This window comes from Antechinus flavipes, chromosome 3 (genome assembly GCF_016432865.1).
Source record: "Antechinus flavipes isolate AdamAnt ecotype Samford, QLD, Australia chromosome 3, AdamAnt_v2, whole genome shotgun sequence".
In the NCBI taxonomy this organism is placed as follows: Eukaryota; Metazoa; Chordata; class Mammalia; order Dasyuromorphia; family Dasyuridae; genus Antechinus; species Antechinus flavipes.
Genome location: NC_067400.1, coordinates 310,633,905 through 310,648,836, shown reverse-complemented (window position 1 = coordinate 310,648,836; position 14,932 = coordinate 310,633,905). Strand labels below are relative to the sequence as shown.

The following is a 14,932-nucleotide window of genomic DNA, read 5'->3' as shown; positions in this document are numbered from 1 at the left end:
CCATGCTCTAGGTCTATGAAGAAAAGGCAAAAGAATGACAGTAGCTTCCTAACCTGTGGGATACACACATGTGCACTCACACTGCATGCATGCATATATACAAAATAGATGTGTTCTGTATTCAGTTTCCATGACAAATTTCCTGAAAAGCCATAAATAAATTGCAGTGTTAGTATCGGGACCACAGCAGGTCTGTGTGGAATGATTGTACATTTAGATGGAAAATGACTGGCATCTTTCATAATGAAGGATGGTCTAGGTAGGATACAGGGCGCTGTATGCTGCTTCTGGCTGTCAGTCTACATCGGTGCGCCAGCAGGCATAGGTAAGCTAGCTTATAGGTACCTGCGGCTTACTCTCTATGAGTCTATGCCCAGCTTACATAGCAAAACCATAATAAAATAGATACTTAAAGCACCAGTAAGCCATGAGATCCATCTGAGAACAAGCTGATGTTACTGTGCTCCTTGATCTGTTCTGCAGAATCCAAAAGGGAGCTATGTGTTCAGATAACAAAAAAAAGGTGAGATAATTGCCAAGATATCTTTTTGGCTTCCCTTATAAAGGTATCCGTGGCTCATACTATCCAATTCAGTTCCTAAGCAGGTGATTCTGATCTGCGAGTAAAGGACAGAGCTGAATCTGGTGGAGTGTTTCGGGATTATGTTAGTCTCCATTCAGTGTACTTCATAAAAGGGCACAGTTTTTCCTGAGTGGGATTAGAGAAACCAGCAGTGAACTGACTGATCTCCTTAGGGTATCCCTGAAACCTTAGATCAAGTCCAATTTAGGACTTAATTTCTGTAAAACCTTCAGAACTAAACTAAAACACTCTTATAGTATCACTGCATCCCAGGATTCTTGATGGAGTGGAAAGTTTGGTCTGGAGTCAGGGTATCCAGCACTGCCACTCACTACTTACACAATTTGGGCCAAGTCACGAAACTTATTTTCTCCAAGTTTATTTCCAATTCTAAATCTATGATTCCCAAAATATAAATAATGTGAAAGCTCAATCTTGGTATCTTCTGGACATAGCAAAGAGCCTTACATATAGACAGTGATGAATAAATCCTTATTTAATTGAGAGCTAATGATTAATAAATGTTAATTGAATAAGACAGCTAGGTATTATAGTGGATAGAACAATGAGCCTAGAGTCAGAAAGACTCATCTTCCTTATTTCACATCTGGCCTCAGAATTGACTAACCCTCTGTAAATCACTTAACCTTGTTTGCCTCAGTTTCCTCATCTGTAAATGACCTGGAGAAGGAAATGGCAAACTATTCCAGTATCTTTACCAAGAAAATGGGGTCAAGGAGAGTGGGGTATAATTGAAAAACAATTCAAGAAGTTGAATTGAATGGAGTTGAATAAATAACATGCTGATCCATAGATTGTTCTTGATACACTGGACCTAAATGGTTCCTATAACCCCACAACTCTATTCAAAAGACTGACTTGAGTTGCTTTGGTTGGTCATTAATTTATACCACCAGTTTCTTGGTCTTTTCAGGACCCATGGAAATGAAAGAATGATTTGTACCCATCCTAAGCAGTTTTACTCAGCCTCATTTCTATGTCTTATGCGTTGGAATGTCCATCACTTTCCCTAGATCTTTACAGTTGAATAGTTTGCTATTCTAAATGAACAGTGCACAGTAGTGACTTGACAACTCATAACTCCCAGGAGGCCCAAAAATGGTCCAGTGATTTTTATTTTGAACAAAAGCTAAGATGAAGCTTGCTGAATAGTTTGATGTATCCTTGGGAGCCCAGTCTGGTTCTGGGCACTGTGGTAACACAGGAGAATATATGTTTAGATTGGGTGGTCAAAGGATAGTCCAGATTACCCTGGAAAAAGCCACTTCAAGTCTTGGTTAGAAAGAACTGAGAAGCTACTGAGAGGTAAGACTGGCTCAGGAACATGTCAACTTTGTTGCACAATGACTCTGGGCCTCCAGGATCAAACTGGACCTTTGCCAGATCTTGTCCCTGAAGTCTTCTTCTCACACTGGCATGCATTCCCAGCCTAGAGTTTGAAGGTATGCTTCAGAGATGCAGGGTTTGTTTTGGTCTACAAGTGTCTCAATCTGTGGTGCCCTTACTCGTAGGCTCCCTCAGGGACTATAAAGCACATTCTGATATCTTGTGATAACTGATAATTTGTTTCCAAGTTTCTTTCTCCCCTTTCCAAGCTTTCTTCAGGTCTATTTAATTCATGGAATCCTGATAAAGTATGATTTAGTGCAGGGGTCCTCAAACTATGCCCATGGGTCAGATGCAGCAGCTGAGGGCTATTATACCCCTCACCCAGGGCTATGAAGTTTCTTTATTTAAAGACCCACAAAACAAAGTTTTTGTTTTTACTATAGTCTGGCCCTCCAACAGTATGAGGGACAGTGAACTGGGCCCCTATTTTAAAAGTTTGAGGACCCCCTGAAATGGATAGGATAGCAGACAACATCTAGAAGACTGCTTCAAAATTATGCATCATTCACTTAGATAATGTACAGTTCTAGGTACATCACTTAGTTTTCATGGCTCTCAATTTCTTTATTTGTAAAATGAGATGGGTTGGGCTTAATGGTCTCTAAGTTCTCCACCTAAAAATCTATGATATGTTATCTCTTGGATTTGACCATAGAGATTTTACTCAAAAGAACTCATAATTATCCTGAGAAGTTCAACAAAGTTTAAACTCTTTTTTTTTTTTAACTGATTGTTAACTTGTTAACTCCTGAATCCCCCTTGCCTTTCTCCAAGACCTCCCTGTTAGATTCTGTTTCTCTATTCTGACTCTGGTAGTCAGTAAATACTATTACCTAAAATACTGGATCACATAATTAAGAGGATATAAAAGCAGTTTCTAAAACTCCAAGTCTACCTTTACTATTGAGCATTATTTATTTGATTTGAAAATCTCATTCTTTGTGCATTAAAAATAAATAAACTTACTATAATAAAAACATATATTTATTTGAATGCACATGTATAAGTTATATCAAATTTCTTGTCATCTTGGAAAAGGGATGGTAGAAAGGGAAGAAGGGGGGAAATGGATCTCAGAATTTTATAAAAAATGAATATTGAAAAATATATTTACATGTAATTGTTAAAAATAAAGTACTATTAAAAAAAGAAGAAGAAGAAAATTTCATTCTTCTATATGGAGAGAGAATAAGAAGAATTTGGTTATAATTGTCCAAGATTGAGACAGAAAAAGAGTGAGGTAGATATTGACCAAAGAGTCCAATGGAGTTAGAATTAGTGACAATAAATAACGAGAATCTTAGACTGGACTTGGAACATGGTGTATTTAACATCACTTATTCCTTATATGTTGTTTTATACCATATTGGAAATCTGGCACAGCATGAACCAAGGATACAGATGAACAGTTATATGTGAATAATCTTTTATTCCCTCCCAGATAAATAAAGAATGTGAAAAAACAGATACCCTAATGCAGTAGGAGCTACTTTTAGCCCACCTAGCCTTTCTTCTTATGCTCTCTTTATATGGTTTTTTCTTCTCCCAGATAAAGGCAGATCTCAATCCATCTTATATTCCTTCTCTAATTTCATCCTAATTGCCTTAAAAACTTTGATTAGTTACAGCTCCTGATGAAATAATTTATCTTACCATCTCACCAACATTTACCATCTCAACCAATAGTTTAGCTTACCTTCTGACTTCATATGTTTCCCCTCCACTCAAATAGCAAGAATTCTTGAACAATATCTAGTATCTGCTCTTTTTCCTTCCATCTTCTTCAGAATTATTTTATTCTATTAACTGATAGTATGAAATTTCTTTGATATCCAAACCCTTCTTTATGTTTATATAATGTCCTTTGACTTTTGATCATCATCATCTACCATTTGAATTACTGCAATTCCCTTTTAATAGGTCTCTTTATTCACCATATCCTTCAATAAATGTTAGATCAAATTTCTTCTTAAAACCTTCATTAGATCCCCATTATTTACAAGATAAAAGCTTTAAACTTTTCATCCTAAAATGAAAGTCCCTTTTACAGTCTGGCCCTAAGCTACCTTCCCAACTCTGTTTTACACTACTCCAAAAAGTGAACTCTCTCCTGGAGAGAGAAGAGGCTATTTAACATCCCCACAAATGTGCCAAATCCATTCTTAGCTACAAACTTTTCTCATCCTATACCCCTCTCCTGAAGTGTCATCCCTCCTAACATCCATCTGTTGATCACCCATACCATTCCTGTTTCTCACCTGTAAAATGAGGACGTTTGATTCGATGACCTGTAAGGTCCCATCTACCTTTTAATCTATGTTACTATAGTCTATAAATCTGAGTTGAAGTCCCCACCTCCAATTGTCCCTTCATCTTCGAGGGCTCTTTCCTATCTTTAATCCATAGTGATCTTTCTCTCCTCTGCTATTATTCATTAAACTATTCATTCTTCATGGATCCTTTTCTTTTTTTCTTTTTTTTTTAAACTCTCTCTCTCTCTGTGTGTAAGTGTGTGTGTGTGTGTGTGTGTGTGTGTGTGTGTGTGTGTGTTCTATATTTGACTAAATTTTAAAAATCTCTCTTGCAGGAACTGGAGCTTAAGTGTAATTCTTTCTATTCCCTAAAGCACTCAGCAAAGTACTTTGAACATAGTAGGAACTCAATAAATATTTGTTGAATAAATGCATCTCAGGTGAATTATTGAAAATGCAGCTTATGTGCAAATCTTCCTTTCAAGTTCATTGACAGGACCTACTCCTTTACTTGATTTGTTATGTCTCAGACACTCTTTATTGACAATACCTAATCTGCCTATTCATAGCTTTGTTGACATTTTATCTTCCACAGAAGCAGAAAGGCCCTCTGAAACCAAAACACTTAGCTTATCTCCTTCCTTAGGAAAGGTTTAGAGGAAGTCTAGGATAATAACACAGGTTTGGTATGCCAGCTGAAGACTTGGTACTCTTCCTTTAGAAAACTGTCATTAATTGCACTACCCTTCTCCTATAATTTATAGTACACAGTGCACACTTATAGTTGATTTATTGTTTCCTATGCTAAGAAAATATCCATTACAACTACCCTTCTCAATGCATGCAATCAAACTTTATTAATCAATAAGAACAACCTATACAAATAGCAGCCTCTCTAAGAAAACAAAAAACAAAAAACAAAACCATCAACTTGATTCTTAGAGGTACTGATCTTCAGGTAAAGGTTCCCTGTCTACCAATCGGGGGTTGTGTATCTCTCTGCAAGGTAGTTTCCATCAATCAGCACTGCCCTCAAACAAACGTGGGATGTTGAGTTTCATGCTGAGTCTCAAGTGTCAAAATGCAGCAATTTGTCTTAGTTGTAAACCAAGAGCAGGCTAATGGCAAAGGACTCCAGTGGATTTCTTATAGTTCCATCTATGAGTATTCCTAATTTATTTCCCACTTGATTTGATTGGTAGGTCATTACATGAGATAACATTGTTGATAACTTTTTTCCATTGATGTTTTGTCCAACAAGAGGATCCATACACATTTTGAAGTTATTTATAAATATATACATATCATTTACTATATCGTATCTTACAAGTGCTTATCTTATTGTTGCAAAACATTCTATAGCAAAACAACAATTCAGTAACAAAATAGATTAAAATAGAATGGAGGCAAAACTGCTAAATGGACAAAATTTGTCCCCTCTATCTTATTAAGGAAATAAAATTCATTCTCATTATAATACCCACCCTCTTCTCTCCCATTGCTTTTTTCCTATTATTATAGATTTAAATCTAGACAAGTTTTTAGAAGCCATCAATTCCAACCTCATATATATATATATTTACATAAGAAAAATGAGGCACAGAGAAATTATGGGTTACTGTACCAGGATCAGAGAATGAGTAGGAGTCTGAGATAAGACTTAAAGTCACATCTTCCTCACTCTCAGTCCTCTGATCTCAGAAATATGCTATGCTGCCTAAATCCATTCCCAGGCCAGTTTTCAAGACTGCAAAGACACTACTTAGATGCTTTGATGTGAAATTATATTAGAGAAAGACTTATGGCTAATATTCAATTTTATTTTAACTAGCTTAAAAGAAAAGTGACAAATTGAATAGTTTCCATAGATCAATAGTTCCATAAATAGTTGGTTTGAATTTAATTGAATTCAAATGAATCAAATTAAGTAAATATTTCTGATTTCTCATATTACTTTGTCTAGTAACCTGAGTCCAGGCCCAGACTCCATGAGAAGACAGTATTCTTTTTTTTTTAACAAATAAATTTGGCATTGGATTAATTTAAAATATATTGTTCAAGGTTGTCTAGAATAAGTAGTATAGTTGATAACAAAGAAAAATGTTACATGAAGTATTCTTGATTACATAAAGTTACAAATTTAGCATTTTGTAGGAAAATTCTTCCAGTATCCAAATCAAGAATATAGACTACTATAGTATTTGATTCCAATTGTTATGAGATGACATTAAAGGGAGAAGATCTTGTAAATCTCAGCTCTGAGTCCAGTCTTCTTCCATCATTGTACAGTAGTATGTCTCTTCTTTTCCCTAGCTTCTACTACACAAATTGTAATAGGGTTTGTTGTTGTTGTTTTTTTAAACTGGATGCTCCATCACTTGTGTGACTTTTTTCTTTACTCTATTGTTTCCTAACTTATCAACATTTTATTTTGCATTGAGGGATGTGATTTTCATCAATATGGAAAATTCCTCCAATATTACAGATTTTTATCAAGCTATATCCCCCCCGTTCTAGTAACTCATAAACATATTCCCATAAATCTTTCAAAGAGACTCATCCAGAGCACTGAGGGTCTTCCTCTGGATTTCTTGACAATGTGTGGACACCAATAGAATTTCCATTAGTTACCCTTGTCATTTGTTTATGAGGGATCCATCTTCTACAGTGATATATCTCTTAAATGACATATCTTTAACTGCTACTGCTTTACAGTTTTTCACTGGTAATGTCTTTTAGTTGGCTGACAACCACCAAGTACATTCCTTTTGCCTGTTGGGTGACTTTCAATTTCAATTCTTCAGAGATAGTAGCATTCAATGACCAATAGCCATAAGCATCACCTGAAGGCTATTGTTAATAAGAACATTCTTATTTTAGGGAAAAGCTAGGGAATCATTAAAAGCCATGTATACTTTTCCAAAGGCAGTCTATATCACTCTTTTCCCCCTATCTAATTCTGGGCTCAATTAATTATATATTTGCAGTGTCTCTCCAGGATATATACATTGATGGACACATTGTCTTTCATTGGTTGATGGAGAGACATGACAGAAAGCCCAGCTATTTATTCAATTGTATTAATCTCTATGAAGTCAACTACCATACTTAACACATATAAAGGAATTATTGGTACAAGAAATTACACAAATTATCTCCCTTGAAATGGTGCAATACTTATCTCAAGAATAAATTTTGCTTTAAAGAGATAGAATGCTTGTTCTTGGGGTGGAATGGGATGCAAGAAATTAAGTCAGGGTGAAGAATCTAGTTCCTCAGATTCTTCTCAATTAGTTCTTTAAAATAAGTCTTTTTTTTGAAATGAATTCCCAAGATATTCAAATAGCCCAAAAGTATTTGTATTATACTTGGGCTACACGGTAGAGTGAAAAGAGAAGTAGGAATCAGAAAACCAGGAGATTTAGTCAACTTACTACATTATGCCACCACAATGCCCCTGACTACACTCTTGACCTTGAATAAATCTTCCCTGACCTCAGTGTCTTCCTCTATAAAAATAGCTCATAATTAAAGATTCACTACCTTCACAAGGTTAATATGAAGGACAAATGAAATTATGTAGGCGAAAGCACTCAGAGCCCTGTAAGTAATCTACATATGTAAGAGATTAATAGATCCCAAACAAAATGTAAATTATTTGCAGGTAGCACATGCTTCTACTTGTCACCATTAGCATTCGCAGTAGAAATAACTCAGATTTATTCAGCACCTGAAGATATTCTGAGCATTTTTCTAAGCAACACTCCTATTGGGTAAGTAATCAAAGTATTGTTATTGCCATTTTGTAGACGTGGAATCTAACACTAAGAACTTGCCCAATATCATAAAATTCGAGGCAGATATTGAACCTATTCCTCTCAATTCTAAATATAGCTTCTTTCAGCTTATTATACTGCTAAATACAAGTCTCTTTTCTTTACTACTTATCTACTACCTGGCTTCCTTTAAGTTCCAACTAAAATCTTAATTTTTATAGGATAAACTTCTTAAATTGTGGGTCATGACTCCACACAAGTTGCATAAGTGAATATGGAGTCTGAAAAATTGCAATTTATTATTAGTAAATGTTACATTTGTATTCTTATTATACATATACACGTAAATACCTGTGGTCCTATAAAACTTTCTTGAGCCAAAAGAGATGGTGAGTGGAAAAACTTTAAGAAGCCCTGGTATAGGAAGTCTTCCCCAATGCTTCTTAATTCCAATGCCTTACTTCTATTTAACTTATTTATGGCTTGCTTTGTATGTGAATGATTGTCTCCCTCATTGATGGTAACTTCTTTGAGAACAGGGACTGTCTTTTGCTTCTTTTTATATCCATGTACAATGTAAATGTACAAACGTAAAATGTAGCCCTTAGCACAATATCTGGAATATAATGGGTACTTAATATATTTATTGGATAAATTAATGAATGATAAAATATATTATACTAGAAACTTCCAAAAATAGAGAAAGTATTTCAGCTGTGGAAATACACAAGTATTAGGGTAGATAGGTGGTACAATGGATAGAGTGTAGGAAGAACTAAGTTCAAATTTGGCCTCAGACGTTTACTAGCTGTGTGAATTTGAGCAACCATTTATCCTCATCTGCCTTAGTTGCTTCATCTGTAAAATGAGCTAGAAAAGGAAATGGAAAACCATTGCAGTATCTTTGCCAAGGAAACCCCAAACTGAATCATGAGGAGTCAGATATCACTGAAAGCACTTAATAACTCATAAAGAAAAGACAAATGCAAAATACTTTTAAAAACAGTTTACTTTCAATTTTGGAAATAGAAAAGACCTAAATTAAAATTGATAATCTTATATAAGAATTTCAGATTTAGAGCTAAAAAGAGACCTCAGAGATCAGTTTTAATCACTCCCCTCATTTGACAGATGAGCAAACAGACCCAGTAGAAATAGGTTTCTTGCCTAGGTGGCATAATATGGTGGCAAATATGTGGCAAGAGATGGAAAAATGATGCTTTTAAATGCCACTGTCTATAAGAGGCCTTTTGTGATCCCTCACTCATATTTCTTTTGTGTTTGTTACATTTGCTTTGTATATACATAAATATGTATGTATTTGCCTAGAATGTCCTGTGAGGGCAGGATTTGTTTACTTCTGTCTTTGTATCCCTAATATCTAAGAAAAGTTTGTTAATTGATTGATTTGGGATTCCAAAGCTGGCATTCTGAATCTAAATCTAAAACTCCCTAGTTTACCATAATTCCTCCATAACTACCTATTAGACTATATATTTGTGTACATGTATCCAGACTCATAGATTTTAGAGCAGGAAATGACATAAAAGATCATTTGGTTCAAACTGATTATTTAACAGAAGAGAAAATCCAGTTTGAGACAGAGGAAGTGATTTATTGAAGGCCAATCAGTTTGCAAGTGAGTTCAAAAGGAATTACATAGTTCATTTCATAGAATTTAAGAGTGGAAATTACAAAGAGCCATGGAGTCCAACATACATATAAGAATGAATCAACAATGTGACACACCTAACAAGTGACTCATTTAGCTTCTCCTTGAAAAAATCCAATAAGAGAGAATCTATTGTCTCTCTAGATAGCCCAACTCATTGAACTCTAACTTAAATTGTTTGTATTTCTTCCCAATTCAAAATCTAAATGTGTCTCTTTGCAACTTCTATCCAATGATTTTGGTTTTGACCCCTGAGAATAAACAAAGCAAATTGAATATTTTTTTACATGTATTTACATTAAATACAAAAAGAAGTTATCATACATGAACCCACTGAGTAGTCTCTTTTCTCTATCCTGAGTATTTCTAATTCCTTTAACAATCCTCCTATAATATAAATATAAACATATACTTATTGTTTGTTTATTAAGTGTTGTTGTTTTTTTTTTTTTCTGGGCCAGACATTTGAAAACACTCTGTGGCCTCAAAGAACTTGACTCCTAATGTGGAAACGTGCATAAATAGACATATTAGGGTTAATATAAAGATTAAATTCAAAGTAATCTTAGAGGGAGAAAGCCAGCAGATGAGAAGAACTGAAAAGCCTTCCTACAAAAGGAAGTCAGACATTCTATGAGGTGGAGGCGAAATAGAGCATTCCATTATAAATATCCTATTTGGCTGCAAAGGACATATAAAGGAAGACGTAGCCAATGAAAAAACTGATAAGTAGAAGTTTGTATATAATGGTCTCACACACATACACACATACACACATGCACATATGCACACATATTTATGTCTAATGGTAGCCATTTTGAGGAGGATGGAAAAAAAATTTTCATGATAACTTTATTATATATTTCAAAGGAATAGTAAGTTGTACATAATAGCGTTGTAATTTCATGTACAATCATCTATTTATTATCCTGTTTTAGAAATGTTTATTTTATTTCATAAATTAAAAAATGAAGAAAAAATAAAGGAAAAGAGTGTTTCAAACATGGGAGACATGGAAACACAAGGACAAATGAGATGAAGCTTATCTGGCAATACAACAAGTAGTCCATTATGACTGGCTCATAGAAGGTAGTAAATGTGTAAGATGACTGGAAAGACAAGGAAAAATGTGGAGTGCTTTAAATGCCAAACAGAAAAGGTTGCATTGGATCTTAGAGATAAGAGTATACTACATTATTTTATATTGGGTGTCAGGAAAGGGTGATATGGCAATGATATGTTCAGATCTATGGTTTAGGAAAATTATTTTGGCACCTGAATAAAGGATGCATTGGAATTGGATTTGAGGCAAAGAAATCAATTAGAAGGTTATTGCATAGTCCAGGTGAGAGGTGATAAGGAATTGAACTGAGGAGTAGCCAAGGCAATAGAGAGAAGAGATTGTTTAACATATGGTAATTCACTGCTAGATATGCTAACCAATGCAATTGAAAAACTCATTAGACTTATACCTCTTAATGCTAGCAATCAAGTTTTATTAATCTAATGTGTGTAAACATTAATATATATTTATCAAGTAGATTATAAACCTTAACCCCACTAGGAACAAAACAGCAAGCTGATTTTCCTGGGTTTCCCAGTGTTTCTCATACTGGTATTCACTTGCAAGACTCCCTTTCTGTGTTTCCCTCTGTGGCTGCCTGGCAAGTCTCCCTGAATCTCAAGGCAAGAGCCAGTCTTAGTTGAAAGCCAAGAACAGGCTGAGGTCTAATAGATCAAAGTATAGGAGATAGATTGCTATCCTCAAATTCATGGTTTATTTTATGTACCTAATTTATTTACCAATGAATTCCATCGTTACCTGATGACATAAGCTAATGATTAGGTTGCTTGCCAAATTTTTCCATTGGTGGTCTGTCCTTTCTGGGATTCTTATATGTTTAACTCTTCCTTATGAACACATATATGTTTATCACACTATACCACACAGCAACTATTTATTAAACATCAAAACACAAAATGGTAGGGTAATACAAAATGAAGTCAGTAATGTCAAGACAATAAATTTATTCTTATTGCAATACAAGAGGTATTATAAAGGTGTAGGCAACAAGGTTGGCAATTGATTGGATATGTAGAGTTAATGACAGTAAAGATTTACAGATAATACTAAGTGACAAGAGATGGTAGTACTCTACACAGTAATGGGAAAATTCAGAAGAAGGTTGAGTTTGAGTAAAAGGAAAATGAGTTTTGTTCTGGATATATTGAGCTTGAGATACTTATGAGACATTCATTTTAAAATACCTCATAGGCTGTTGATGAGGAAGGACTGGAGTTCAGAAGAGAAACCAGGGCTGCATATATAGATATAAGAAACCTACATAGAGATGATTATTTGGCTCTGATGAAATCACTAAGTAAGAGAATATAATGCTACATTAAAAAATGTTCAATTTTCTAAGTTACCTTGGTGACATATAAATCTTTCCTTTCAAATTAGTCCATGGTGAGCCTTCAAAGTAGTTTAATCTGTAGACTGACTTAAGTTTCCTGCAGAATCTATTTAACAAAGTTTGTATCCTAAAGGGATATGTGAGATTATGATTCAGTTTGTACTCTTTGTGCCTATCACCCTACCTCCTTGTGCTATTTAAGGTAGACATTCTGTCCAGAAAATCTTAATAGTTAAAAGCATTTAAATATTCTGTGGCTTGAGAAACTCAGGATCAAAGGAAGAGGAGGGAAATGTTACATTAAAAATGATATTAGTGATTCCATTTTGCCTTTATACACCATTTTGTGAGGCTAAGTTTTAGATGCTTACAAATCAAGTGAATTTTGAAAAACCAAAAAATTACTACTCCATCTAAAGGTCCCTTGACTTAAGGAATGTCACAAAACTACCCTCTCTCCCTCTCAATTCAGCATCTCCCAATACCCTCCAGATGCTTCAGTCTTTATAATTCTATTTTTTCTGTTATTTAATTCCCTCCAAATTGAATGATAACTATGCAGAAACCAAGCTTAAAGGTCCTTAGTTCAAGGATCCAGTTTGTTCTGCAACCATGCACATTGCCAAATAAATTACTTGTCTGGATAAAACTCATTTTCTGTTTAATATTTTTCTCTATTTATTTATAAATGATGGTTCTATTTAATAGTAGAATCTTTTAAACTGTTGTTTTCTAAAACTAAAAGTATCTCCTTTTTTGATGTTTCACCCTTTGTCCTGACTTGAAAAAGTGGATAAGAAGCCCATGTGACAGGATAAAGGGGAAAGAAATATTACCTATTTTCTTAACAAAGCAAAGCAGAAACAGTCTTATGTGTATATGGCCTTTGTGTTTCCCCTGCTGGAAATTATTATAAAGCTAAAATCTCCTGTTATTTTGAACATTTCAGCAACATAGATCATTTAATTTAGGGTCCTTGGGACTTATTTAAAAGATCAGTAGGAAGGATATATTATGTTGAGTTTTAGTGAAAGTGAATATCATTGGTCTTCCCACAAAACTCCTAAGTCATCTGTATTATGGTAGAATTTTTTTTTAATTTGGAGACTTTCATTTAGTATTTCTCATCATCATAATCCTTATAATTACAAAAAATTTCTGATCATTGTGTGTCTCCTTCTCTAGTCACTTTCTCCTATTTATAACTTCACATTCTTAGCAAAAAAATTTCTTCACTGTCTGTTTATGCTTTCAATTATTTGTAGCTGTAATCATTTCTCTTGCTGCCCCCAACTCTGTCACCTAGCCAAGTTGCACATATTAAGCTCCTTTAATCTTTCCTCATTAAGAAATCTCTCCATTCTCATAATCATTGTTGTTGGCTCTTTGCTGAATTGCTTCCAACTTAATTGCATCTCTGCATCTAAGTCTGTTGTACTAAGAGCTGAATTCTAGAGGGAATTTCACCAGGACCATCCCCCCCAAAATGACCATCATGTCTGGCAGGCCTGGCCTTCTTGCAGGTTTGTGACTACCAGCCTGTCCTATGCAGTACAATCTATCTATTGAGCTGTTGTGAAGGGCCTTAGGGGATGAAGCAAAAAAGGCTTGTGTGTATATTTCACACCAGGATATATTTTCTCCAGCCATTTAAATAAAAACTATGATGAAAGGAGGATGTATGGGTGGGTAAAATAAAATAAAAAAAAGTTTGCATGAGAGGATGTTTGTAGGCACTTTCCTGTTAGTGAAAATGAGTCAGACCATGGCAGATAAAATTCTTTTACTCTGTGTCAAACATATTCACTAGCTTTTTCATTGTGTGGGGGAGTACACACACACACACACACACACACACACACACACAAAACCAAGGCCTCAGAAACAAGAACTCTAATGATTATTCTTGGTACCCTGGTCACACCTTTGGTCCAAGGGTACAAAACATGTTAGATATATTAGCTCATTAATTTCCATAGTATCGTTGTGAGGGAGGGTAGGAGTGGGAAACTAATTATCCCTACTTTATAGACAGAGATGCTGAGACTTAAAAAACTGAAGTGACTCACCTCTGGCCTATGGAGCTTGTTAGTTCTTGAGCTGAAAACTACCATGAGCTAAATTCAGGATCATTAGTAGACTTGGAACAAGCAGAAGACTTACTAATATCTTTGTTCATCAGAAGAGTTCAGAAAGGAGATTTAACTGAGTACACTGGACAACAATTGTGGTCTTTTACCCACTTCCACCTACACCTATCCAAGAGGGAAGTCTGGCAGGAGGAATCTGTTTTTATTCATTAACAAAATCAAGGACAGTTTGAAGGTTTATCCAGATAAACCATTCACTTTAACAAAAGCATTCATAATATACTTAGATTTTTAATAAACATCTGAAATTCTCACATTATAAAAGTGAATACAAGTGACTATTTAAAAAAGTTTCTGATATCTTTTGAATTTGCATAATTTTTTTCCTAAAAATATGTATCTTCTTCCTCATTCACTCAGGACATGCTTGTAACTATAACTTGTTTATGATAATTAGCAAATGTGAAGGCTGAAGTCAATATAATTGACCCTCATGTCTACCTGATTCTCTCTTCTTGGACCTTGGGGAGTTTACATTAAAGAGAAAGAATTACATCACAATCTCTCTAAGGTGCCAGGTAGGAATATTCCTAATATTTACACAGAAGTTGGACTCTCTTACTTAATTTACATTTATATTTATCTCTAGTTACTCCTTGGCCCCATTGTGGTTCAGGCAAAATTCAGGTTAACTGAAATTTTGGGGTCAAGAAGAAGAAGAGTATTTTTAAA

General features: G+C 34.8%; 1 long non-coding RNA gene across 1 annotated transcript in view; it reads right to left on the bottom strand.

The window, feature by feature from the left end:
* LOC127554091 (uncharacterized) overlaps positions 1 to 14,285 on the bottom strand; it is a 113,396-nt gene extending 99,111 nt beyond the window's left edge. Inside the window, exon 1 of the long non-coding RNA XR_007951890.1 lies at positions 14,180 to 14,285. This is a non-coding gene — a long non-coding RNA (uncharacterized LOC127554091). The remainder of the gene's footprint in view (positions 1 to 14,179) is intronic.
* Between the last annotated feature and the right edge of the window lie 647 nt (positions 14,286 to 14,932).